This window comes from Bombina bombina, chromosome 1, assembly GCF_027579735.1.
Source record: "Bombina bombina isolate aBomBom1 chromosome 1, aBomBom1.pri, whole genome shotgun sequence".
Classification (NCBI taxonomy): Eukaryota; Metazoa; Chordata; class Amphibia; order Anura; family Bombinatoridae; genus Bombina; species Bombina bombina.
In genome coordinates, this window is record NC_069499.1 from 471,987,047 (window position 1) to 472,002,777 (window position 15,731).

The 15,731-nt window shown below is 41.9% G+C and overlaps 1 protein-coding gene across 1 annotated transcript in view; it reads right to left on the bottom strand.

Moving 5' to 3' along the window:
- Positions 1-15,731, bottom strand: part of PDE11A (phosphodiesterase 11A) — a 1,463,629-nt gene that overhangs the window by 562,420 nt on the left and 885,478 nt on the right. The gene's annotated exons all lie outside the window — the stretch shown is intronic.

A 15,731-nucleotide genomic window follows, 5' to 3' on the forward strand; every position in this document is an offset into this window, starting at 1 on the left:
CCCTAACTCTTTATTGAGTAGAGTCCTTTCTTTAACCCCGGCTGAATCCATGAGTAAATATATTTGGAGATTCTGTAGAAGTTTATTTGTAGTAGTATGAGTAAAGAGCTTATGTTTTAAAAACAGATAGTTGTGTAGTATCGGAGTTAGGGGGGATATTGAGGAGGACACGCCTTTCGAATGGGTAACAACGTAATCCCATGTCTCGAGAGTGGCTTTAATATAACTATTGCATTGCAGTGTGTGGGGTCTGGCCTGTTTTGGAAGCCATGCCATGCCTCTCATATGTTTAACCTGGGACAGGTGACTCTCTATCTGTATCCATAGTTTGTCAGGGGGAGAATTATTCCAGGAGATTATTCTTGTTAAATGTGCTGCTGTATAGTAATTAGTTATATTAGGGTAATTAGTTATATTAAGTCCTCCATCCTCTTTGCTGAGATATAAAGTGTATTGAGCTATTCTAGGTCTTTTATAAGACCAGATAAATTAATTTATCAGTCTCTGTTGTGTCCTGAGATAAGTATTGGGCAGGGCCATCGATAGAGTTTGGAAAAGGTATAAATATTTAGGTATTATCATCATTTTGATCGTGTTGATCCTGCCCAACCAGGATAAATGTCCTTGCTTATGCCAGGAGTCCAGCAGATTTTTAATACTCAATTGGAGAGAAGTGAAATTATCCAAAAATAGCTTATTGATATTTTTTGGGATTGTCAAACGCAGGTATATAAGTTTATCTGTGATAGTGAATTTTGGATGTTGTGTGATGGCTTCTATTTCCTGTGGCAATAGGTTAATTGGCATTAACCCAGATTTCTCCATGTTAATGGAAAAGTTGGAGACTTGTTTATAGTTTTCTAATGTCTTAATCAATGCCGGTAATGTTGTCGTTGGGGATTGCAGGGTGAGGATCACATCGTCCGCAAATAGAAGACATTTTTGAGTAATGTCACCATATTCTATACCTCGTATATCTGGATTACTCCTGATCTGTATTGCTAGTATTTCTACTGTGAGGGTGAAAAGCAAGGGTGAAAGGGGGCATCCCCGACATGTGCCATTAGAAATGGGGAATGATTTTGATATGGTATGGTTTATTTTGACTTTTGCGCTGGGTTTGTGGTATAAGGCTTGGATTTTAGTGATAAACGTATCAGAGAAGCCACATTTCGACAGGGCTTTCCACATAAACTGCCAGTTTACCCTGTCAAAAGCTTTTTCCGCGTCGGTGGAGAGTAAGGCAAGGGTAGTGTGATAGTGATGGGCATTCTGTAAGGAATGTAATAATCTGATATTATTATCTTTTGCCTCTCGCCCTTTAACAAAACCGACTTGGTCTGGATGAATAATTTTGGGCAAAATTGCATTTAGCCTGTTTGCGAGAACACATTTTTGAGTAATGTCACCATATTCTATACCTCGTATATCTGGATTACTCCTGATCTGTATTGATAGTATTTCTACTGTGAGGGTGAAAAGCAAGGGTGAAAGGGGGCATCCCCGACATGTGCCATTAGAAATGGGGAATGATTTTGATATGGTATGGTTTATTTTGACTTTTGCGCTGGGTTTGTGGTATAAGGCTTGGATTTTAGTGATAAACGTATCAGAGAAGCCACATTTCGACAGGGCTTTCCACATAAACTGCCAGTTTACCCTGTCAAAAGCTTTCTCCGCGTCGGTGGAGAGTAAGGCAAGAGTAGTGTGATAGTGATGGGCATTCTGTAAGGAATGTAATAATCTGATATTATTATCTTTTGCCTCTCGCCCTTTAACAAAACCGACTTGGTCTGGATGAATAATTTTGGGCAAAATTGCATTTAGCCTGTTTGCGAGAATTTTAGCATAAATTTTTATATCTATGTTGATAAGCGAGATTGGTCTATAATTACCTACATGGTCTTTTGATTTGCCTGGTTTTGGGATGACAGTGATTAGTGCTTCTAGTAGGGTTTTTGGAAAAACGATACCTTGGTCAATGGCAATAAAGAGTGTGCATAAATGCGAACTTATCTGCTCCTGTAGGAGCTGATAAAATTTTGCTGTGAGGCCATCAGGGCCAGGAGATTTGCCATTGGATAGAGCTTTTATTGTGGATTTGATTTCTCACAGTGTTATAGGGGAGTCTAAAAATTGTTTATCTACGTCTGTTATAGAGGGGATTTCCAGGGATGCTAGGTATGTTTCTATTGTTTGTTTTTTATCAGGTGTGTTAGCAGTCTCTAAGTTATACAAATTCGTGTAATAGGAGACAAAAGAACCCCCAATTTCTTCATTTTTGTTAACAGCTTCGCCTGAGGGTTGTGTGAGAGATTTAATGAAAGTAGCATATTTTTGTTTTTTGAGTGACCTAGCTAGAAGACGTCCTGCCTTATTACTCTCTGCAAAAAAGTTTGATTTGGTAGCTAAGGCTCTCATGTGCGCGTTCTGTGTAAGAAATTTGTTAAGGTTGACCCTTGCTTCAGTAAGTTTAGAGAGTTTTGAGGTGGATGTTGGGTCTTGCTTATGAATAGCTTCCTGTGTTGCTAGGTTATCTGTCAGTGGTGTAAATTGGGCTGACCCAAGTTTATGTTGTTTAGCATTATGTTGTATTAATACCCCGCGTATGTAGCATGTATATGCCTCCCAATTATTTGCTACCGTTGTGTCCTCAGGTTTGTTTATGGAGAAGTATTCATCAGAAAGTTGTCAAATTTTGTCTACTGTTTCTTGATTTGTGAGAATGAAATCTTTAAGTCTCCAGTTAAATGTATTATGGGACTTGCTAGACCAGCTGAATTTGGAAGTGACCATGCTGTGGTCAGACCATGGTGTGTGGGATATTTTGGAGTAAATGAAATTTGTTAAGAGTGCCTGGCTGCAGAGAATATAATCCAGTCTGGAGTATGAATGCTGTGGGTGGGATAAGAAAGTAAAGTCTCTTCTAGTTGTGTGGGTTGTTCTCCATGTGTTGAATAGATTTATAGATTGGAGAACTGCACAATTATTTTTCAGCAAATATCAAACGGAGATATGATTTTCCAGTAGAAGTGTCAATTATAGGGTCCATGAGAAAGTTAAAGTCCCCGCCTAGAACTATTGGGCACTTGGTGATGTCTAGTAATGTGTTGATCAGGGATCTGAAAAAATTGGGGGGTGGGTTTATTTGGAGCATAAATATTGGCCAAAGTGACCGGGTTTCCATAACAGAGTCCAACAAGAATCAGGAATCTACCTTCTTTATCAGTATATTTTTGCAAAAGCTCAAAAGGAGTGTTGCGTTTGAGGGAAATACATACTCCATTTTTCCTATGGGGGCCTGAGCTACAGAAGTGTTTGTCATAGTATCTCGTAGAAAGCGTAGGTTCATTGTTTTTTTAAAGTGGGTTTCTTGGAGCATAACAATGTCCAATTTTTTTTTGTGAAAATCGTAGTAAGCTATGGATCTCTTTTCTGCTGACAAAAAGCCTTTGACATTTTGAGTTGCTATGTGCAATGTACCTACTCTTTGGTGTGTTGACATGCTTGTTATGGACTAGGGACGCTTATGAAAGTGGGTAGGCTTATCAAAGCCAGATAGGAGGGGGAGAAGGGCCAAAGAGGGGGGGGGAGAGAGCCAAAGAGGGGGGAGAGAGAGAGCCAAAGAGGAGAGAGAGCCAAAGAGGAAAGAGAGCCAAAGAGGAGAGAGAGCCAAAGAGGAGAGAGAGCCAAAGAGGGGGGAGAGAGCCAAAGAGGGGGGAGAGAGCCAAAGAGGGGGGAGAGCCAAAGAGGGGGGAGAGCCAAAGAGGGGGGGAGAGAGCCAAAGAGGGGGGGGGAGAGCCAAAGAGGGGGGGAGAGAGCCAAAGAGGGGGGGAGAGAGCCAAAGAGGGGGGGGGGAGAGCCAAAGGGGGGGGGAGAGAGCCAAAGGGGGGGGGGAGAGCCAAAGGGGGGGAGAGAGCCAAAGGGGGGGAGCCAAAGAGGGGGGGAGAGCCAAAGAGGGGGGAAAAGAGAGCCAAAGAGGAGAGAGAGACAGAGAGGAGAGAGAGCAAAAGAGGGGAGAGAGCAAAAGAGGGGGGGAGAGAGCCAAAGAGGGGGGGGAGCCAAAGGGGGGGGGAGAGAGCCAAAGGGGGGGGGGAGCCAAAGAGGGGGGGAGAGAGCCAAAGGGGGGGAGAGCCAAAGGGGGGGGAGAGCCAAAGAGGGGGAGAGAGAGAGCCAAAGAGGAAAGAGAGCCAAAGAAGAGAGAGAGCCAAAGAGGAGAGAGAGCAAAAGAGGGGAGAGAGAGCCAAAGAGGGGGGAGAGAGAGCCAAAGAGGGGGGAGAGAGAGCCAAAGAGGGAGGGGAGAGAGCCAAAGAGGGGGGGAGAGAGCCAAAGAGGGGGGGGAGAGAGCCAAAGAGGGGGGGGGGGAGAGCCGAAGGGGGGGAGAGAGCCAAAGGGGGGAGAGAGCCAAAGGGGGGGAGAGCCAAAGGGGGGGGAGCCAAAGAGGGGGGAGAGAGCCAAAGAGGGGAGAGAGCCAAAGAGGGGGGAGAGAGAGCCAAAGAAGGGGGAGAGAGAGCCAAAGAGGGGGGGGAGAGAGCCAAAGAGGGGGGAGAGAGAGCCAAAGAGGGGGGGAGAGAGCCAAAGGGGGGGGAGAGAGCCAAAGAGGGGGGGAGAGCCAAAGGGGGGGGGAGAGCCAAAGGGGGGGAGAGAGCCAAAGGGGGGAGAGCTAAAGGGGGGAGAGAGCCAAAGGGGGGGAAAACCAAAGGGGGGGAGCCAAAGAGGGGGGAGAGAGCCAAAGAGGAGAGAGAGCCAAAGAGGGGGGAGAGAGAGCCAAAGAGGGGGGAGAGAGAGCCAAAGAGGGGGGAGAGAGAGCCAAAGAGGGGGGGGGAGAGAGAGCCAAAGAGGGGGGAGAGAACAAAAGAGGGGGAGAGAACAAAAGAGGGGGGAGAGAGAGCAAAAGAAAGGAGGGAGAGAGCCAAAGAGGGGAGAGAGAGAGAGAACAAAAGAGGGGAGAGAGAGAGCAAAGGAGAGGGGGGAGAGAAAGCAAAAGAGAGGGGGGAGAGAAAGCAAAGGGGGGGAGAGAGCCAAAGGGGGGAGAGAGCCAAAGGGGGGGGGAGCCAAAGAGGGGGGAGAGAGCCAAAGAGGAGAGAGAGCCAAAGAGGGGAGAGAGCACCAAAGAGGGGGGAGAGAGAGCCAAAGAGGGGGGAGAGAGAGCCAAAGAGGGGGGGAGAGAGAGCCAAAGAGGGGGGGAGAGAGAGCCAAAGAGGGGGGAGAGAACAAAAGAGGGGGAGAGAACAAAAGAGGGGGGAGAGAGAGCAAAAGAAAGGAGGGAGAGAGCCAAAGAGGGGAGAGAGAGAGCAAAAGAGGGGAGAGAGAGAGCAAAGGAGAGGGGGAGAGAAAGCAAAAGAGAGGGGGAGAGAAAGCAAAAGAGAGGGGGGAGAGAAAGCAAAAGAGAGGGGGGAGAGAAAGCAAAAGAGAGGGGGGGAAGAGAGAGCAAAAGAGAGGGGGGAGAGAGCAAGGGGTGGGACTGGTGTACTGCAAAAAATGGCCCATGTACACAGGCTTTAGTACTAGTCTTATATAAAGTGATGGTACATGCTGTGTCTTTAATTGCTCTTCCTTAATTGAATAATAAGAGTGGTGTTGGTTCTCACAATGTCTATTTCATAGTATGAGCAATATGCATGCTTTCAATGGCTCTGCATAAGCTTATGTGGGGCTGCAGCGGCCTTATTTTAGATAGGGTCTGTAACTCGGAAATTACTCACTCTTGTTGTGCTCCGATGTTAATGCTGTTTTCCTCAAGAGATATGCACTCTGACGGGGTTTTCCCCTATCACGGTCTCACAAGAAATGTTGTAACTGTGTCTTTCTGGGCCTTCCGACGCAAAAAGGGAGAGATGTTTTTCTGCAAGTCGTGGAATCAGGTGATCCCTTCAGTATCTCATGGTGTGTAGCCTCCGATCAGAGGTTGGCGTGGTAATTTAAATGTGCGCAGTATAGTAGACGCATTCCCTTGTAGGCCTCAGACCCGGCAGTCAGTTGTGATGATAGTTTAGATGTTCAGGCGGGCAAGAAAATTAGCCCAATTTGTTGACGGAGCCTATACATGAGATTCCTAGATCGAATCAAGAGATCCTATGTGGTAATAGTGTCTTTTAATAAGTTTGACACCCGGTTTGTTCACGGAGCATTAGTGTGTTGCGGCCATCTTAGTCGCTCGCTCGCTCGCTCGCTCCACCCCCGTAATTGTGTCAATTTTATGTTATAATAAAGAAAAGAAAACTGATATTAAATTACTTGTCTGTGGTGATGTTTTGGTTATGCTTGTTAGCAGTAACTAAACACTATTTACTTAATAAATATTGTTCGTGTTATTTGTACTGAGTTCTGTAAGCTTGCAGAGTTTATTTTATCTATTATTACAGTAGGTATTCTAAAATATTAGTTAGTGATATTATATGTGTTTTAAGTGTGTTACTGGAAATAAAAACAAAATGAAATACAAGATTAATGAGCCCTATATAATAAAAATCAAACAACGTGATGTGATTGTATTGATGTTGTGTACAGTAAAGAAAATTAAATTTATATTAAATTGTTTTGCTGTGATGATGTATTGATTATGCTTATTAGCAGTATGTGATTAAAAAATATTTGCTTTGTTAATATTATTTGTGTTAATTATACTGAGTTCTGTTAACTTGCAGAACTATTAATATTGTGCTTAAGGGAAGCCCAAGAGAGGGGGAAAAAATGTTAATGATAAATAAGTTTTTACAAGCCATCATCTGTTGCATTATTCACCCACTTTTTTACCTTGTTAGGTTCTTTACAGGGTGATGTTACTTTGGATATTCAATGTGAATATTATAAAATTACAAATATACATTATAATTATTATAATCGTTTAGTCCATATGGTTTTACACTATTAAGTAGGTGTACCCATTTGCACTCCATTCTTAACAGTGTTTGTTCAACATCTCCTCCTCTGATGCCTAGAGTTGCCTGTTGTAAGACTGTGAATTTTAACAAGTGTTCATTACTATTATGTTTATGTTAAAAATGTTTTGCCACACTGGTTAAGATTTTATTTTTTTCCAAGTCCTTCTTGGTATTTCTAATATTTCTGCTATGTTCCATGATTCTTGTTCTTACTTGACGTGTTGTCATTCCGACATAAAATAATTTACATGGGCATTGTAATGCATAGACAACTCCTAGCGTAGTGCATGAAAAGTGGGCTGATAACAGATGTTTTCTTTCATATTTGTCACAGATGTCCTTTATTTTCCATACTTTTGGACATGTACTGCATGTTCCACAAGGGAACATTCCTTTAGATTGACTTTCTTTTATTGTTTTGTGGATATAATGGCTTTTGACCAAGGTATCTTTCAGATTTCTTGGTCTTTTATATCCTATGGATATCTTATCACCAATCTGACTTGCCAATAGGGGATCATTTAATAGAATGTGCCAATTGTCATTTAATATTTTGGTAACTTGTTTTATTTGTGGGTTAAAAGATGTAAGCAATCTTGGTTTATTGTCCACTTTTTTTGAACATGGTTGCAGTAGGGTTTGGCGGTCCATTTTTATGACCTGTGTTTGCTTTTTTAATTGAACGTTTATTGTACCCTCTGTCCTGGAGTCTGTTAGATTTTTTTTAGCTTCCTGTTTATATACAGTTAAATCAGAGCAGTTTCTTCTCAACCATGTGAATTCTCCCTTTGGGATAGCAGTCAGGGTACAGGGGGCATGCGCACTTGTATGATGTAACAGGGTGTTGGTAGCTGTTTCTTTCCTGTATATGGTTGTATTCACTTTGCCTTGTTGTTCTACTTGTATTTCTAGATCTAGGAAGTTCACTTTGTGATGACTGTATTCATAGGTGAGCTTTAAATTGAGATTGTTGTTGTTTAGAGTGGTCATAATTTTTTTTTAGATTTTCCTCTGACCCTTCTTATATGAACAGGATGTCATCTATATAGTTTTTTTTAACTTTGTTCACATTTTTTTTTATAACTTAGTTCAAACCTTTCCTTATTTTCTATACTTAATTTTCAATATTAAATATTCCGGTTTTTATTACCATTTGAGCAGTGCATTTAGAAATAAGAATTGTGCAATATGTTTTTGTTTTGTTTATGACATTAAATTATTATGTAGGCAATTTGTTAAACCACTATTTTAAAAAAAAAATCTTCAACTTTGTAGTAGGTAAAGAGATAAAGTGATACTGAGAGCAACTGGTTCACTGCAAAGTTTCAACCCTGTTTTTTTACAATTGCTGCTTATCCTCAATAAAACTATAGTTGGTAATTAATTAGCTAAGAGCTACATTGTGACAGTTAAAGTGCCATAAAAATTTTTGAGTTATGTGTATATTATAAAAGGGTCAACTGAGGTAAAGCAGTGTGTGAAAAGTGCAAACAGCTTAGAGGTATTTTAATAAAATTTCAGAAAAACTGCAAAATTACTTACACTTTAATGTTGTCAAGTGTAGCCTGTTCCACCCCCTTATCAGTGTCCTACTCCAAACCTTTTGCTATCATATAACAAAGTGTGCAAGTGAGGATAATTACTTATGCAAGCAAGGGGGGGGTTGAGGAGGGACAGCAGGTACTACTATTGTTTTGTTGCCAAGAGGCTTGTTCGTTTCCATGGGGATAATGTCACATGCTTTGTGAAAGCTTTAGCCTTATACAGTGCACTGCTTTAGTCAGGTGCCATGTTACTCTGCACCCTACCATGCACATGCTTCTGCAGGAGCTATGGACTGGATAGCACCTTCCATATATGGAAATGCCAAGGGGGAGCTTGATGCAAACAAAACAATGCCTGAATTAAAAGGGTTAATGGGGGTTAAAACAGAGACTGATTTGCAGGTAAGCTTTGGCTGCATTATATATTTAGAAACTTATGTTACTCTTTTATGACCCTTTAAGAGTAACAGCTGTAATAAACACTGGCTGTAAATATACTGTAAGCACAACCATTCCACTGCCTTTAGGAACTAATAGCACCAAGGCTCCATCCTGGACTCTGACTCCAAATTGACTACCCAAGCCCTATCACCCAAGAAACACATATATTACACTAATTTCAACATTACTCTCAAGACACATGACTTCCCCAACACAAACTTCCCCTAACTCCCAAAGGACCTCCAACCACCACCTAAGAGATTTATTCTTCTGAAAAACTCCACAAAATGAATTGCTTAAAATTATTTCCATGACCTAATCCACATTCAAGTGTGGCCTTTTCTGGTCAGTTGATTAATAGAGGGAGTACTCGATTTCCTCAGCAATAACTCACACTACAATTCTATAGGTTTATAGATTTAAACCTATATGCCATCAGTGTGTCAGACTTATTATTTAGTGTTGTATCACTGGGTCTATGTGCACAGCTTAGCATGTCAGACTTATTGTAAAGTGTTGCATAGTAATCAATGATTGTGTGCATGTGTACAGCTCAGAATGTCAGACATAATGTATAGTAATCAATCACTGTATCTAGGTGCACAGTTCAGCATGTCAGACTTATTTTATAGTGTTGCATAGTAATCAATCATTATGTGTATGTGCACAGCTCAGCATGTCAGACTTATTGTATAGTAATCACTGTGTCTATGTGCACAGCTTAGCATGTCAGACATATTGTATAGTAATCACTGTGTCTATGTGCACAGCTTAGCATGTCAGACATATTGCGGCCCATTTATCAAGCTCAGAACGGAGCTTGTGGGCCTGTGTTTCTGGCGAGTCTTCAGACTCGCCAGAAACAGCAGTTATGAAGCAGCGCTGCTCCATAACCCTGTCCGTCTGCTCTGATGAGGCGGACAGGAATCACCGGAAATCAACCCGATCGTTTGGGTTGATTGACACCTCCCTGCTGGTGGACGATTGGCCACGAGTCAGCAGGGGGCCGCGTTGCACCAGCAGCTCTTGTGAGCTGCTGGTGCATTGTTAAATGTGGAGAGTGTATTGCTCTCCGCATTAAGTGAGGTCTTGTGGACCTGATCCGCACTGTCGAATCAGGTCCACAAGACCTTTAATAAATAAGCCCCATTGTATAGTGCTGCATAGTAATCATTCGTTGTGTGTATGTGCACAGCTCAGAGTGTCAGACATATTGTATATTGTTGCATAGTAATTAATCACTGTGTGTATGTGCACAGCTCAGCATGTCAGACTTATTGTATAGTGTTGCATAGTAATCAATCATTGTGTGTATGTGCACAGCTCAGCATGTAAGACTTACTGTATAGTAATCAATCACTGTGTGTATGTGCACAGCTCAGCATGTTAGACATATTGTATAGTGTTGCATAGTAATCAATCATTGTGTGTATGTGCACAGCTCAGGATGTCAGACTTACTGTATAGTAATCAATCACTGTGTATATGTGCACAGCTCAGCATGTCAGACTTACTGTATAGTAATCAATAACTGTGTCTATGTGCATAGCTCAGTATGTCAGATGCATTGTACAGTGTTGCATAGTAATCAATCACTGTGTCTATGTGCACAGCTCAGCATGTCAGACTTATTTTATAGTGTTGCATTGTAACCATTCATTGGCCTAGATTTGGAGTTTGGCATTAGCCGTGATAACCAGCGTTAGAGGCTCCTAACGCTGGTTTTAGGCTACCTCCGGTATTTGGAGTCACTCAAAATAGGGTCTAACGCTCACTTTTCAGCCGCGACTTTTCCATACCGCAGATCCCCTTACGTAAATTGCGTATCCTTTCTTTTCAATGGGATCTTTCTAACTCCGGTATTTAGAGTCGTGTCTGAAGTGAGCGTTAGACATCTAACGACAAAACTCCAGCCGCAGGAAAAAGTCAGTAGTTAAGAGCTTTCTGGGCTAACGCCGGTTTATAAAGCTCTTAACTACTGTGCTCTAAAGTACACTAACACCCATAAACTACCACTCGATTACATTTTTTTAACCCCTAATCTGCCGACCGCCACCTACGTTATCCTTATGTACCCCTAATCTGCTGCCCCTAACACCGCCGACCCCTGTATTATATTTATTAACCCCTAACCTGCCCCCCACAACGTCGCCTCCACCTACCTACACTTATTAACCCCTAATCTGCCGACCGCAAAGCGCCGCCACCTACGTTATCCTTATGTACCCCTAATCTGCTGCCCCTAACACCGCCGACCCCTATATTATATTTATTAACCCCTAATCTGCCCCCCACAACGTCGCAGCCAGCTACCTACAATAATTAACCCCTAATCTGCCGACCGCAAAGCGCCGCCACCTACGTTATCCTTATGTACCCCTAATCTGCTGCCACTAACACCGCCGACCCCTATATTATATTTATTAACCCCTAATCTGCCCCCCTCAACGTCGCCTCCACCTGCCTACACTTATTAACCCCTAATCTGCCGACCGGAGCTCACCGCTATTCTAATAAATGTATTAACCCCTAAAGCTAAGTCTAACCCTAAAACTAACACCCCCCTAAATTAAATATAATTTTAATCTAACGAAATTAATTAACTCTTATTAAATAAATTATTCCTATTTAAAGATAAATACTTACCTGTAAAATAAATCCTAATATAGCTACAATATAAATTATAATTACATTGTAGCTATTTTAGGATTAATATTTATTTGACAGGCAACTTTGAAATTATTTTAACCAGGTACAATAGCTATTAAATAGTTAAGAACTATTTAATAGCTACCTAGTTAAAATAATTACAAAATTACCTGTAAAATAAATCCTAACCTAAGTTACAATTAAACCTAACACTATACTATCAATAAATTAATTAAATAAAATACCTACAATTACCTACAATTAAACCTAACACTACACTATCAATAAATAAATTAAATACAATTCCTACAAATAACTACAATAAAATAAACTAACTAAAGTACAAAAAATAAAAAAGAACTAAGTTACAAAAAATAAAAAAATATTTACAAACATAAGAAAAATATTACAACAATTTTAAACTAATTACACCTACTCTAAGCCCCCTAATAAAATAACAAAGACCCCCAAAATAAAAAATGCCCTACCCTATTCTAAATTACTAAAGTTCAAAGCTCTTTTACCTTACCAGCCCTGAACAGGGCCCTTTGCGGGGCATGCCCCAAGAAGTTCAGCTCTTTTGCCTGTAAAAAAAAAAACATACAATACCCCCCCCCCAACATTACAACCCACCACCCACATACCCCTAATCTAACCCAAACCCCCCTTAAATAAACCTAACACTAAGCCCCTGAAGATCTTCCTACCTTATCTTCACCATACCAGGTTCACCGATCCGTCCTGAAGAGCTCCTCCGATGTCCTGATCCAAGCCCAAGCGGGGGGCTGAAGAGGTCCATGATCCGGCTGAAGTCTTCATCCAAGCGGGAGCTGAAGAGGTCCATGATCCGGATGAAGTCTTCATCCAAGCGGGAGCTGAAGAGGTCCATGATCCGTATGAAGTCTTCTATCAACGGCATCTTCAATCTTCTTTCTTCGGGAGCCATCATCTTCCATCCGACGCGGAACATCCTCTTCTCCCGACGCCTACTAGCCGAATGACGGTTCCTTTAAGGGACGTCATCCAAGATGGCGTCCCTCGAATTCCGATTGGCTGATAGGATTCTATCAGCCAATCGGAATTAAGGTAGGAATATTCTGATTGGCTGATGGAATCAGCCAATCAGAATCAAGTTCAATCCGATTGGCTGATCCAATCAGCCAAGCAGATTGAGCTCGCATTCTATTGGCTGATCGGAACAGCCAATAGAATGCAAGCTCAATCTGATTGGCTGCCAGCAGGTTGGTTAGGGGATTTTTACTGCAATATACGTACGTTATTTAAATGAGTGTGTTGAAAAACGAATGACAGGGTAAGACATGACAAGAGTGAGAAGATCTACCCATCATCCCAAAGCAATCTGATAGAAGCCTAGCATTGGCTACTCCCGGAACAGCTCTGACGTCTGATGCTGATTCTCTGTGGCCGCTGATTGGCTGAACGGACCCCGTGACCTGACGTCTCCACGCACTGCTGTGTATGTCTGTCGGGCGACCTAAAGTCCCGTCCCGCTCTACTAGGCATCCTCATATGCCGCTATCCTTGTGAGTATACCCCATCACGGGCTGCCTCATTGTTTGCCTTATCTGGTTGTTACGATACTGTCCCATGAGGCGCCTCTCTCTTTCTCTTTGATTCACAGGCTCCTTATTTTCCCCCCTTCTTCTAAACTCTCCACCCCCAATCTCTCTATAACTGTCGACAACTCCATCATTACCCCTACCCCGCATGCCCGATGTCTCGGGGTCACATTTGACTCAGATCTTTCTTTCACTCCTCACATTCAGTCATTGGCTAAAGCCTGCCGCTTCCACCTTAAAAACATCTCTAAAATTAGACACTTCCTTACACAAGACACAACTAAGATTTTAATCCACTCTCTCATTCTCTCCCGCCTCGATTACTGCAACTCTGTCTTCTCTGGTCTCCCCACCTACCGCCTAGCTCCTTTACAATCCATAATGACAGACTCATCATCCTTACACGTCGCTCTTCATCTGCTGCACCTCTCTGCCAATCTCTTCACTGGCTTCCTCTTGCCTCTAGGATCAAACACAAAATTCTCACTCTGACATACAAAGCCCTCAACTGCACTGCTCCCCCCTATATCTCAGACCTTGTCTCCAGATACTCTCCCTCCCGTCCCTTTCACTCTGCTCACGACCTCCTACTCTCCTCCTCTCTTGTCACCTCATCACACTCCCGTTTACAGGACTTCTCCAGACTGGCTCCCATCTTGTGGAACTCTCTGCCTCGCTCCACAAGACTCTCTTCTAGTTTTAAAAGCTTCAAGTGCTCCCTAAAGAGCACTTATGCTAACCTTTCTTTATACCAGTTCCTCTCTTCCATTGCTATCCCCTGAACCCCCTTAGCATGTAAGCCTAAGAGTCCAGCTGTTTGTTGATCACCTTCTCAAGAGCTGACTACAACAGTGCAACTCTTGGCAGGGCCCTCTACCCATTTGATCCCTATAATTGTTTTGTTGTACTCCGTCTTTGTTAATAGCGCTGCGGAATCTGTTGGCGCTCTACAAATAACCGATAATAATAATAATAATTCCCATAGAAATCAATGGGATATCAGGCAGCAGCAAACATAAGCTTTCGGTGCTTTCCGACTCCCATTGATTCCTATGGCATCCACCGCCTCCAGGGCGGCGGATTGAAAACCAGGTACGCTGGGCCGGAATAGTGGCGAGCGTACCTGGTAGGAATTTGATAACTTACAAAAGTAGTCAGATTCTGCCGAACTTGCGTTCGGAACATCTGTAGTGACGTAAGCATCAATCTGTCTCTGACTGAGTCCGGCAGATTGTATGTTACGTCACAAAATTCTACTTTTGCCAGTTTGTAGGGTTTGATAACTAAGGCGAATCAGGCTCGCCACAAATACACTGCGGAATTCCATTGTATATGCGGTTGATGGCTTAATAAATAGATGCCATAAGGTGGACTCAAAATGTGTGCTGACTTGGTAATTTGCATTTGCAGGTCTAGTCCTGTGTAATTAGTAAAACCAGGGGCACAGTTTGAAATCTGGACTGTCCAGGACAGTTGGCAACCCTAGCTAGATGACAAGTGGAACACATAAACAAATTAGCACTATTAATATCAATTGTGCTTTTATTTTTTAGTTTAGTATGAAGCCCAAAGTTATTTTTTATTCCTTGAGTGATATTCCAGGTGCGTTAACATGCATATGTCAGATAGCACGGGTGCGCTAACTCTAAAATAGACTTCTATTGGGGCACAAAGTAAAATTCTGGTATTAGCTGAATGCTAACCTGATGGTGTGCAAAACAGGGGCTGTGTTAAGCAGAGGGTCTGCAAATAGTCAAGTTTTTCATGAAGTTCTGTGCTATACTATTAATAATAATAGTTTCCTTCAGGTCTTAAAAAGCACTACATTTTACAGCTGTATTTTTGGATTGCGCTAGAGCACAAACTCACCATAATGTATATGGGCGCTCTAAACAGGTTTTGGCCATGTTAAGATGCTTTGGTTAAAATATTTAGCCATTCACTTGTAATGCAAGACTGTGTTATTCTTTAAGCAAGGATGCACCCTCCAAGAATTCATCCTGCGATAATTCTCTCCACTTGTAATCTAGCCCATGTTACTTGTGTGCTCTTTGATATCTATTTCTAGATCCCGTACAGTATAATACACACATTTGCCAAAGTACCCAATGTATAATAAGATAATTAGTACTTGAAAACACCAATCTGAATAATACTGCATGGCTGAGGAATTATTACAGGCAATACAGATGCAGAGTCAACCAAATCAATGCTCCCATATGGATCATTATTACCTTATTTCTTGTTTAACCACTTCTTCAACATAATGACCAATGAGATACAATACACGAATTCCTAATGTACCTAAATATACCCAGCATACACCATGAAACAGTACATGTAATCATCTGTTGGGCAAAAAATACAAGATTGATATCTTGTCTTCTCCAAATCACCAAATGAGCTAAATAAAAATGTTTTAAAAAAATATTTCACAAACAAAATTGTGGTAATATAATCCTGATTTAATGGGCCAGAATAAGCAAGATACATTTACATGCCCCACAACCATCTAGCATAGCACAGAAGATGAAGAAGAGATGCTTTCAATTTAGCATCACATACATTAAAATAATCTCTAGAAAAAGCAGACTAGACCAGGTTGAGCTTTCTAAAACTACTATGCATTTCTT